General features: G+C 39.3%; 1 pseudogene; it reads right to left on the reverse strand.

Annotated features, from left to right (window-relative positions):
- Positions 1-1,375: 1,375 nt before the first annotated feature.
- Positions 1,376-13,156, reverse strand: LOC148039864 (uncharacterized; annotated as a pseudogene).
- Between the last annotated feature and the right edge of the window lie 204 nt (positions 13,157-13,360).

Below are 13,360 nucleotides of genomic sequence, written 5' to 3' on the forward strand. Positions count from 1 at the left end.
CTCTGTGTAAAGTAGGATGTCCAAAACCCGACTCTGGAATGCTGTCAAGAGACCTTGACCACTAGGGACTCAAGTTTGAGGTCAATCCTAGTGGGTTTGGCTGCAAACATTCTGTTGTGAGGTGGACTCGAGAAACCCTAGGCGACAAACCCTGTAACATTCCATGGGAGTGCCGGGCGGCGTCGCTTAGACTCGTCTCTTGATGGACCACTAAAAACATGCTTGGACAGCCAATAGGTGGGCACATTGTAGTTGGTATGAGAGCCGAACTACCACTAAAACAATTAGGGAGAAAAATCGAGAAGAGTGAGTGTTCATTAAATGTTTTTCCTTTATACTCACTTGTGGATTGATGCCGCTTCCAAACTTACGAGGCATGGAATAGGTTCCTCGTATTTCAGATCATGTTGATGACAACTATGAAATCATCAAGCTATCGCAGACGATCTGACATGATGGGGATCCTGGATCGGCTCTATAACCCCTCATTGCTGCATGTGGAAAGGCGTTGGACTTGGAGCGCAAGTCACTGCTACATAGACGCCAACTGACTCACCTATCTTCCAAACAATCTGAAGAGGTTAAAGTGGTTGGAAGACTTAAAGATTATCAAGTTATTCATCTTCCATGAGGCTCATGTGAACTCAACCCAACACATCGAGTGCCAGCAAGTAGATCAGAACCGTTGCATCTACGATGAGATGGTTAAAATTTTACCAGCGGACAAAATTAAAATAATGGGGTGACACGAACATCATGGCTATCAGAAACAGGGATTTCCTGAACTTCCCATGACTTATCGTTTCCTAAGAATCCATTCCCCAAATCCATACTACTATTCTATCCATTAGCTGAATCCAATTGAGAATTATTAACCTGGTGCTAATGTAACTCCTAAAAAGGAAAAAAAATTGACTCAGCCAAACCCTATCCATTCCCAAATAATTGTAATTGAGGCTTATGTTTCTCTATGGTTAAATAAGAATTTTATGTTCATCTAAATGATTGCAATGGAAAAATATGTGCGCTTTGATTTAAGTTATATAGGGGTGTGTAAATGCGAACCTAACACGAGAAAGTTAGAATGGCAATCATATACACTCCCAACCACAGATCCAGAACTCTGTTACCACACTGAGCTCAGCAGAAGTACAAGAGAAGAAGTTTCTTCTCAAACAAATTAAGCCACCAAACTTTGATGGAAAGGGGAAGATTTTTGAAGCTAATGGTGAAATATGGATTGAATCTATGGAAGACTATTTTAGTGCAGCGGGAACGGTGCATGTGAACCGAGCCATGATTGCTAAGCTCAAGCTCACTAGCAAGGCTAGGTTGTGGTGGAAGCAATGGTGTAAAGACTAAGCAGTCAGTGAAATCACAATAACTTGGGAAAAACTAAAGGAAGCAGTGCAGGGGAGGTATATGCCACCTGTGTATAGAACTCAGAAAATGAATGAGTTTTTTAAGTTGAGGCAATTGGGCATGTCTCTGGAAGCATACTACTCGAAATTTGTTTCTTTGCTAAAATACGCCCCGACAATGAGCATCCCCCAACAGGCGTCAAAGTTTTGTGATGGACTGAATTCGCCAATAAACACTTGGTTGGAATCAATGCATTCCTCAGACTTACGGCTTACAGAGACCAAAATCCAGGGATGTCGAGAGCTTAAATTAAAAGGGCGCAAGGACAGGGTCAAGGTCAATGGAAGAAGCTAAGAGCAAATGCAATCAATGACTTTATCCCCACTCAAAGAAGTGAACATTTTTTTGTGATTATTTTTTCCATGTGAATGCTCATCTCTTAAATTTTTTCATGTTGAATCTCCACCCACCCTATCTATAATCCCTTCCTGATTCTACTTTTGTTGTTGATGTGTCCACTTGTTCTTGTGTCAAAATGTTTTCAAATTTTCTTCATTTTTTTGTTAATACTAAAAATAAGCACACATACACATATAAATCCCACACCCACTCCAATGGTGCTGAATAATCACAACAAATAATAACATTCCAAAGTTTTGCATTACCCAAAAGGAGTACAATATCTAGAAAGGTTCCAAGATTGCTACGCCTTGATATTCATGTAACAAAAAGGACATGTCACACCCTAATGAAGTGCATGATGATGAGTTGGCCATAATAATGAATGAGCCATGCTTACTTTGGGCTTCCTACATAACAGGGCATATCTTACGTGTTTGCCCTAACACAAAGGCAAGGTCAGTGGGAGTTAGTGCAGGCTAATGTATGACCATGTGCTCCTTGGGTTGAAGGCCAAGTATGTGCATGTACATATAATACATATGTTTGCAAGCAAGAAATGCCTTTTGGGTAGATTCTCTTTTTTGAAAATCAGGATAAAGTGCACCTAGGCTCTTCTTTGATGTGCACATCATAACAATTCTCTGTCAAGACTCGAAATACTGAATGTTGTCTCTCAAGTTGCACTACATCCTCCAAGAATGTCACAACCATGCAACCAGCTGCCTCTATTCTCTTTTGTGCATCTTTGGAAATTCCATATCCCCACTTGCATTGATGACAGGAGGCATATTTCACGGTGGATTCCGTGCCACGGTGGATTCTGTGAGGTTTTACGGTGGATTTCGTAAACTTTGATGACCCGGGCTCATACACAAAGTGGATTCTTTGTGCGAGAAGTTGATGGGGACGCCTGTCCTTTTCGGGCATTTCATTAATTTAGTGTGTACATGGGTAATTCCATAGCGGGTGATTCCGCAAAATGCATATTAAATTAATAAATGTTTATGAGTTTAGAGTGCGCACTCGTAATAAATTAAGGTTAGGATTGATTTCTAACCAGTTGATTTATTTATGTAGTTGAAGACTGCTAGGTATTCACTTTTGTCGGTTTAATTGTATTATTTTACTAACGATTGTGAATGCTTCAGTTGATGTGTAGAGATAGCAGCAGTTGGCAGAGGAAAGCATTGGAGGATAGTGAGTATTCGATTTATCATTTATATTTTGATGGGCGCATACCTTAGGCATGGTGCCTATATTTTGTCGCGCCTATTTATTGAGGCGTTGGATATTTATTATTATTTTGTATGCGCATGGGCGCACGATTATGTTATTTGTACTTGGACATTGTATTGGGCACCACCCATTAGCTTTATTCCTATTTTGTGCTAAAGCAAACTCAAAAGCTAAAAGCTTGCTACTTTGTAATTTGGGCTATTATTTGAGCTTGAAGATGATTAATACATAAAATACATGCTTTGTGGAGCGCTCACACAAGGCATGAGGGGAGATTGCACCCAATTGGTCTCTTGTTCATGCCATTCATGCTTTTTACATTGAATTTTGTGCAAAAAGTAGAGTTCTATTGTTCTTGGGGACCTTCCGGCATTCACTACGCGAGCGTACAGCATCCAATCTGCGCACCAGTGGTATCAGAGCGAAGTTGAGATTAAGAGCTTCCAATTGCTACCCATCTTGTGCGAAGGCGGAGCTCTTGGAACGATCGGGCTCTACGGTCAATCTCGTCGCGAACGGTCGATACGGATGGATTCCTGACGATCAAGAACCTCTGTTTCCATCATCAGATCGTGAAGGACCACTTGGCAGAGGCGGATGACCACTCCTATTTCTTCTTCTTCAAGTCATCAAGAACCAGAGATAAGTCACAAACTCCATATTTTCAAAGCTTTAAAATTTAAAGCTTAGAAAGCTTAAGAGAAGCTTAAAGCTTCAAAAACGTCATTGTGAGGTATTTGAATACCTCCGAAAATTTTGCCGCCTGAAGAAAAACGCCTTCCCCCCCCCACGATTTCACGTTTTTGGCTGAGTAAGCTTAAAAGCTTACTTACCAAAGCTCTAAGTCACTTGAGCCTTACAACTCAGCAAGTCTGCAAAGTTCAAGTTCTGCAAGTATTCTAAGTCGAAGTTCTGCAAGTTACATAAAGCAACCAAGTTCTGTAAGTCTTCATACTCTGCAAGTCACATAAGTTTGGAACTCTGCAAGTCAAATAAGTCATCTGAAGTCAAAACTGACTTCTGTTCAAAACTCATAGAAGGGCTATTCCTACGCAGAAACTCCGAACTGCAAAGTTGTTCATTGGAAGGTACTCTACGCATATGCAGGTTTGCTGAAGCATTTTCAGCATACGAAGAAGGATAAAACACAGATTTTTCAAAGATTGTGAAAGCCACACCCAAAAATATATAAGCCTTGTATTCCCGAACTTGAGCTACGCTCATCCCGCTAACTTGATTTTGAGAGTGAGAGGTCTTTTGAGTTTTGCAGGATGACAGAACCACATATGGATGATTTAATGGCTGAAGGCGACCTACCTGAACCTACGATGGAGCAAAAGCTGGACTTAATTATGATGCAGTTGGATGAAGAACGACCAGTTAGACAAGCATTGCAAGTTTAATTGGCTAATTTACAAAGATCGACTACCGACAAAGAGGAACCTCAATTTGAAGATCTTATCCGACGTACCATTGACGCGACTCTCGAAGCTCAATCCATCCGCAAGGAAACAAAGATAAGTAAAAGAAATTTCAAATTCCGTACTTTCAATAGCACTCGAGAGGGAAAAACTGTTCTTGCATTCATTAGTCAGTTTGACGACTATTTCATGAGAAAACCTATGCAGAAAAAGATAAAATCAAGTGTGTCACTAATCATTTAGTGGATAGAGCATCTCTTTGGTGGACTGTGGTATGCAAGAGTATAGATTGTCCCACTACCTGGGAGAATTTCAAGAAGAAGTTTATGCATAATTTCCTTCCTCCACAATTCCATGAAAAAGCCATAAACCAATGGGACCTTCTTCAGCAACGGGATCGTGAGCCTATTTCTCAGTACACAGAGCGTTTTTGGAATGCACTACTCCAGTTACGCATGCTTGAAGACGTACCTGAAGCGACACACAAGCGCAAGTATATGTCTGGACTCCTTGAGCATTACTATGCTGAAGTTAATATGTTCAAGCTTGCTACTCTTGAAGACGCAATTTCACTAGCTCATGACACTGAAGACAAGTTGCGAGGTAGAGATAGACGTCCACACCAATTCCAAGCCAATGGTAACTATGGATCTAAGCAATTCAACTCAAATTTTAGAAGATTTAATCAAGGTCGTTTCTCTTCATCATCTTTCCGTAAGAATTGGGCAAAACCACCTGCTTTACCATCCAATGCCAATCAAAACCCCAAGCCTATTCCACAGCCAAATCCTAATGTCCCTAGACTTCCCGCCATTGCAAACAATGTAACTAAAGCCAAGCCTATAGTATGCTATAAATGCCACCAGCCTGGACATCTAGCAACAAATTGCCATTCAAAGAAGCCACCTGTCCATATCAACTACCTTGGAGCAATGGAAGAAGACGAACATGAAGAAATGCCTGATTTCACGGAAGATGAGGACGACACTACTACTCCTTCGGATACTTTACTAGGTATGCCAACTCCACATTCTTTATTGACTATGAAATGTTTAGTGCATGGAAATGAAAATATTATTTTGCATGATGATGGTAGTACTCATGATTTTATTTTTGCAAAGTTAGTAAAAGAATTGAAATTACAGACTGTACCTACGCATTATCGCATTAAAGCAGCATTCTTAGGCACTAGGTATAATGGTACACAGGAAGTGCATGACTTAGAAATTCAAATTGGTCAATACACTGAAAGAAGAAATTTTCTAGTTGTACCACTCCAGTCTAGTGATATTATTTTAGGTATGCCTTGGCGTCATCAGCATAACCCAGATATAGATTATTCCACGCATTCAATTAATATTAGATTTCAAGGAAAACATATTACATTGTATGGTATGCATGCATCTAATACTTTTCCACTGCTTTCGTATACTCAAGCTAAACGTGCATTACACAAAAGTAGTAAATCCTATCTCATTTGGGTGAATGAACTGCAAGTTGAAGAAAATCATATGCACCCTAGGCATAAAGAATTTCTTGCACATTTTAAAGACCTATCGTATGTGCATTGACTATCGAGCTTTAAATAAGATCACTCTAAAAAATAGGTATCCAATTCCTAGAGTCGATGACCTTATGGATAAACTGCAAGGTTTTGCCATATTTAGTAAAATAGACCTTAAGTCTGGTTATCATCAGGTGAGACTAGATAAGTCTGACATATTCAAGACTGCATTTAGGACACAGTTTGGTCATTATGAATTTTTAGTGATGCCTTTCGGATTGACTAATGCACCTCCTACATTTAGTAGAATGATGAATCATATATTTTTGAAATATCAGTATTGTGTTATTGTCTTCTTTGATGATATTTTGGTGTTTAGTCAAAATGAGAAAGAACATTATGAGCATTTGTCATTGGTTTTCCAGTTATTAAAAGATAATCAACTGTATGCAAATCTGGAAAAAAGTGAATTCTTTAAAACAAAAATTGAGTATTTAGGTCATATTGTATCATCTGATGGAATTAAAGTTGACCCTAAGAAAATAAATGCAATATTGAATTGGCCTGTACCTAAAAATGTGCATGAGTTACGATCATTCCTAGGTCTTGCTAGTTTCTATAGGAAGTTTGTGCGTAATTTTTCATTACTTGCTTTATCATTGACTAAACTTCTGAAGAAAGGAATTGTTTATCATTGGTCTGATAATCAACATAAATCCTTTGATTTATTGAAACATGCATTAACCCATGCCCCTGTCCTACAGTTGCCTGATTTTAATAGACCATTCTTTTTAGTAGTGACCGATGCTAGTGGATCAGGAATAGGAGCTATACTTATGCAGGACAATCATCCCATAGCCTATTCTATTTGTAAGCTGAAACCCTCTGAACTGAAATATTCCACATATGACAAAGAACTATTAGCTGCTGTACAAGCATTAAGACAGTGTAAACACTACTTAATGGGTTCAGAATTTATGATAAAGACCGATCAGCAAAGTATTAGACATTTACTTAGCCAACCTCAAATATCTGACCGATATATCAAATGGGCATCCTTTATTCAAAGTTTTCATCCTATCATTCAATATCAACCCGATAAAGAAAATGTAGTGGCTAATGCATTAAGTAGAAGACCTGCCATTCATAATATTTCTGTTATATCTTTTGATTCTTTGATTGCTATGAAAGATACTTATCATCAGGATATTACTTTTCATGCTGATTGGAATAAATTAGTTCAAAATAACTTGATTCCTATTGATTCACTATCTTATAATGATGGATTTATGTTTTATGAAAAGAGATTATGTGTTACAGTTCCATTCCGATCTTTTGTTTTGAATGAGATTCATTGTCCTCCATATCAAGGTCATAGAGGTATAATATCTACTTTACGTACATTAACTGAAGATTTTTATTGGCTGCATATGGACATTGATGTATCTAACTTTGTTTCTGAATGTTTGATTTGTCAAAGAGTTAAGAGACATCATGGTAAACAGTATGGATTACTTATGCCTTTATCTATTCCATCGAGACCATGGGAACAAATTTCTATGGATTTTATTACTGGTTTACCTAATACTAAATTTAACCATGATATGATTTGGACAGTAGTAGATAGCTTTAGTAAACAGGCATATTTCATTCCATGTAAGAAAACTTTAATAGCATCACAGGCATCACAATTATTTTTGAAAACTGTTTTCATTAACCATGGATTACCAAAAGTTATTATTTCAGATCGTGATTCTAGATTTTGTAACAACTTTTGAATTACTTTGTTTGCTAACCTTGGCACAAAGATTGATTTCTCATTTGCATTTCATCTTGAAACTAATGGGCAAACAGAAGCCACTAATAGCACTATTCTAGATCTTTTACGTGCTTATACTATTTCTAAACCTCAGACATGGGATACACATTTGCATTTATTACAGTTTGCATATAACAATACACCACACACATCTACAAAGAAAGCACCGTTTGAAGTGATTTATGGTTATCGATTGTCTACACCTATTGCATCTTTGTCAAATAGAATTCAGAGTGCTGAAGATATTGCTAGTATGCACAATACTATTTTTGATGAGGTTAAAGTCATGATTGCTAAAGCCCAGCAATCATATACCAAACAAGCGAATAAGAAAATACAAGCAATGAATTTCAAAGTTGATGACTATGTTTGGTTGAGAATAGAAAAACGTAGACTACAAAGTGTAGATAGACACCTAGTTGTGAAATTAGCACCTAGATTCTATGGACCATTTAGGATCATTCATAAAATTAATGACAATGCATTCAAGTTAGAATTACCACCTCACTGGAAAATTCACAACACATTTCATATTAGTTTATTACGACCATTTAGAGGCCAATTACCTGTACACCCTGTTTATGAAAATCCACCTTTGTTAGAGGAAGAGATTGAAATACTTTAACCTGAAGCTATCATAGACACTGACTTTATGACCACTAGAACTGGCCGAATATATTCTAGATATCTAGTTAAATTTAAGAACCATCCTGTAGAAGAAGCACAATGGATGCATGCTAGAGACTTAAATGCTTTCTCCACTCTGTTAGCTCCACATTGAGCTAATAGCAATTGAGGTCAATTGCTATTCCACCCTGGGGGTATGATGCCAGGAGGCATATTTCACGGTGGATTCCGTGCCACGGTGGATTCCGTAAACTTTGATGACCGGGGCTCATACAAAAAGTGGATTCTTTGTGTGAGAAGTTGATGGGGACGCCTGTCCTTTTCGGGCATTTCATTAATTTAATGTGTACATGGGTGATTCCATAGCGGGTGATTCCGCAAAATGCATATTAAATTAATAAACGTTTATGAGTTTAGAGTGCGCACTCGTAATAAATTAAGGTTAGGATTGATTTCTAACCAGTTGATTTATTTATGTAGCTGAAGACTGCTAGGTATTCACTTTTGTCGATTTAATTGTATTATTTTACTAACGATTGTGAATGCTTCAGTTGATGTGTAGAGATAGCAGCAGTTGGCGGAGGAAAGCATTGGAGGATAGCGAGTATTCGATTTATCATTTATATTTTGATGGGCGCATACCTTAGGCATGGTGCCTATATTTTGTCGCGTCTATTTATTGAGGCGTTGGATATTTATTATTATTTTGTATGCGCATGGGCGCACGATTATGTTATTTGTACTTGGACATTGTATTGGGCACCACCCATTAGCTTTATTCCTATTTTGTGCTAAAGCAAACTCAAAAGCTAAAAGCTTGCTATTTTGTAATTTGGGCTTGGTGGTGCTGTAAAGTAGGCAAACTTGAAACCAGCATGTCTTAGGCTGCTACAATCTTCCTTGATATATTTGTTCCTATATCAACTGGCCACAAAGATGGAACAATTGGTGATGCTATCACTTGTTTCTGCATAGCGTTTGTATGCTTGACATCATGATTACAGAACCATATCCATTGTGCAATGGCCTTGTTCTTATAGGCTCTCTCAGACCAAAAGCATGGCGCGACTAACCCCACTTGCCAACTCTGTAATTTGCTGCTGCAATTCTTTCTACCCTCCATACCAAAACACTTTCTCACTGATGGGACCTAAAACGGGCCGGCATTGGCTCATGCACTAGCCGGACCTCTATCATGCGCTCAACAACCCCATGGCCTCGTGGCCAGGAGCGTGGATGACACACACATCATCTTCCTAAACATCTTGCGTTTGTATCACGTCTCGTAGTCCAACTCTAACCCAATTAACACTTCTCAGAGGGAGTCCCTAGCACATTTCCAAATAGCACGAAGTACAAACATAGGAGGTCCTCCCACGGCTGACTGCCGCTACCTCACTTCGACTCTCCTACACCTTGGGGATTGGCCCCTCGATGTGTCACTAAACATATATAACACATTATCGCACACATTTCCACTCAAGGTACCGATTGATCGGATCCAGGAATGTACCATACCTCACTTTCTTTCCCCTTAGACCCAACGCCTAGCCTACAGCTTGGACAACCTTACTCACTCAACGTTGGTCATATCCTCTAGAAAGCAATTGCCATGCATCCAAGAGGTATTGTCTGATACCTTTTAAATTTCTTTATGATTCGTGCAAATTGTGAATGTCCATGTGCTCAAACAATTAAGAAAATCAGCATTGGTGCACATGTGGAAAGCATCTCTTTCAATGATTTTGACTATCACTCCTATACGGCGTTGCATGGACCTAGCACCGAGAAACCCTCGTGCTAGTAGGTCCTTAATTTTTAATTATCGACCAACCTAAATGGTATGCATAAAAACCAACAAGCTTTCCATCATTTCATTCAGCATTTAAACACTTTTTATACACTCTACCCCCTCACCCGTTTAGGTTGTGCATCGTTGACCGGTTTAGGGTTCATTTTCCACATTTTTTTTGTATAAAAAGCTATAAAAACTCACTAAAACATAAAGGTAGGGCTGAACTGAGGCTAAACCTCATACTTCAGACCCCCCATACATCCACAAACATGGTTCTTATTTTTCCTTAATTTTCGGCACTCAAAATCTATTTTTTCCCTATTTTTATCAAATTTTCCTATTTTTTTGTAATATTAAATGACTGAAAATACAAAGTGAATTGTGGGCTGTGGCCCTTAGGTTCATTTGCAGCAAAAATACAAGTTTAGTTGGTGTGTCTTATTATATTTTCCATTGATATCTCAAAAACACCCAATTTCCCCATATTTAGCGTGTTTTATGGGTTTTACTCTACTAATTTCATCCACAACGCTTATGATTTTCTAATTTTCTGATTTCAAATAGTTGGAAGACATTGCAAACAACATCATAATGCATAATCATCCCATGGGAACAAGTATTCATGAAGCAAATTGCATAAAACATCAATTTCCTTTGTAAAAATGAGATTACCGTTCTTTGTGGGTTGCGGGTTTTTATTTGCCATATCTCGGGACTGATTTCCAGCCACCATTAATGCTCATGACAGTCCACAATCAGAAATCTTTCCTCCTCTTGCACCACGGAGCAATCCGGTCTTCATTGGACAAGCCTCCGTCATCCATTCTTCTTCTTCTTCTTCACCACATGAATCTGCCTTTAGGAGAGAGAGAGGGAGGAGAGAGAAAGACTGAAATCAGAATTGTTCATAGAGACCGCCATTGGAGGAGCGAAGCACGGTGATAGAGTCAGCATCTAGGGGGGATTGAAGCCCCATGATCATTGATGTGGGTTATTTGCAGGCAGGGAGAGGCATGATCAACAAGAGGGCGCAAATTTCGGCGCCCTCCTGCTCATGCCCTCTCCACGTTTTTCTCTCCTTCATTTCATGAAAAATTTTCATGCTACATTTAAATTTTGGGCTCCCAAGGGTCACTTGCCCATTTTGGCCAAATTTTGTCCACCCCTTCGCATCTTGACCGGTTCCTTGGCCATTTCCCCGTTCGGGCTCCGAATTGAGCTTTGAAAAATCCTGGGTATCCGGCTTGGCATCCTGCATTGGCCGGTAACTCATGTCAACCCGCATGATAGTCTGAAAAATTATGAAAAATCAACAAGTGTCGCTCGGGTGTCTTTAAAGCACTTTGGCGCTTAAAATCGTCCTAGATCGGGCCGCCGCCTTCAACGTTGAATATTTTTCCCTTGATATTCATAATTTTTAGGTATTTTTAAGCACTTATCGGCACCAAAATTCTGCTCTCACTCACACAGTTAGGTGGTGTCCTTCGTAAAGCCCACTCCTCCTGTGCCACTTCTACCTCTTCTACGTGGGTTGATGTTCCCGCATCTGGTGCACTTACTCCACTTGCAAAGGGCTTGATTGGTATCTCCTCATCCTCCTGGATATATATCTCTTCCATCTTTCCATTGTCAAACTGTATACTCCGTGGCTTGCCCCTGATTTTCCTTTGCCTTGACTCCATCACGTACCTTGGTCTATGAGAACTTACAGTTGCTCCACCTCCCTTCTTTTTTCTTTGCACAGTCTCCCTATCACCTTGCATTATAGGCTCCTCGTACAAAGGACTTCCAGCTACAACACCTTGCAACGCACGTGCAACAGAGGTGGGATTTGGGGATTCCCTTTTGCTGGCACTAGCCAACAAAGACTCCATAGAAGGCCCAGATCCAATAAACCTCCTTGTGGTATAGCCCAACCTCTTTGCACATTGAATATATGCATTCAAAACATCACTAACACATGCATCATAAAGTGATATCTTTTGTTTTCCACCCTCACCTCCTAACCAACTAGCATGGACACTTTCTGATAAGTTTATGCTTGGAATTTGAGCATTTTCCCAAGGACTTTTGTTAGCCTGCGGGGTCAAATCCAAAAATAGAATCAGTAGCTCTCCCCATTGCTACATTGTGCAACAGATCTTAATGAGCTAGAAAAAATGACACACTTACATGAGATTCAATTCCTCCCTAGTGGGCAATTCTTTGCTCCCACCATTTCAACCACCTATCCAAAGCCTTGATGTGTTCCTTGTTTACATTTCATGCCCACCAATCTCGAATAGTAGAGGCCTGAAGTGAGGCTAGTTGAGTTGTCGTTGCTAGCCTCCATGCTTCACACAATTCAATGTGATGCATTTGTTTATCCACAGTGACTAATTTCTTGGTATGCTTTTGCAAACTTTTCTCCCAATGAAAAAGACAAGAGCGCTCCCTCCCTTCCATTATGTTATGAGGTCCTCCATTGTACACAGCCCTTATTGCCATCCAATTCGCACTTGCCTCATCGGACATAAATCCAGCAAAGTCAGGTGGATCATGGCCGTATTGAACCATGATAGAATTCAAATTTCTCCAAAACAAGATTTGAGACTCTTCGTCCTCCTCTTTAAATTCACATATTGCAATTACCTGTAATGCTCTCATGCTAGTTCATGATTGATACATTAGTATAGTGTTCATTAACAACAATTTAATTTCAATACAAGCTTTAATTATGTTGCCACATACCCGTGATCATAAACTGAACAAGACATAGTTGCCCACCCATCAATCCTATGGGTATGATCAAAGTGCACCCATGCATGTCGTAAATCTCTAGTCCTTGTTCGCCTCATACGATTCATTAAGTCCACCCCTGATGCTGGTCCCTTGGTGGACATTTTAAACAAGTAGCACTTCTCCTTGGCATCACCTTGTCCTAGAAATCTACTTCCACGGAAAAATGGAAAGACAACGTTTTTGCAAAAGAAGTATGTTGTCATACCCATCACCAACCACCTGACCTTGTTTGGCTCTCTCTTGTGAAACAATGCCTTTGAATCTATGTATTTATTAGATGGTTATTTCAAATGCAGGACATACATTGTAAGCAAAAAATAATAATGCACAAGCTTACCCTTTATTTTGCACAAGTGGCATCATTTCTTCTAGAAAATGATTAAGGTTCACCTCAGTCGCCTCCGACTCATCTT

This window comes from Lygodium microphyllum, chromosome 2 (assembly GCF_053477565.2).
Source record: "Lygodium microphyllum isolate KBCC chromosome 2, Lygodium_microphyllum_v1.1.10, whole genome shotgun sequence".
In the NCBI taxonomy this organism is placed as follows: Eukaryota; Viridiplantae; Streptophyta; class Polypodiopsida; order Schizaeales; family Lygodiaceae; genus Lygodium; species Lygodium microphyllum.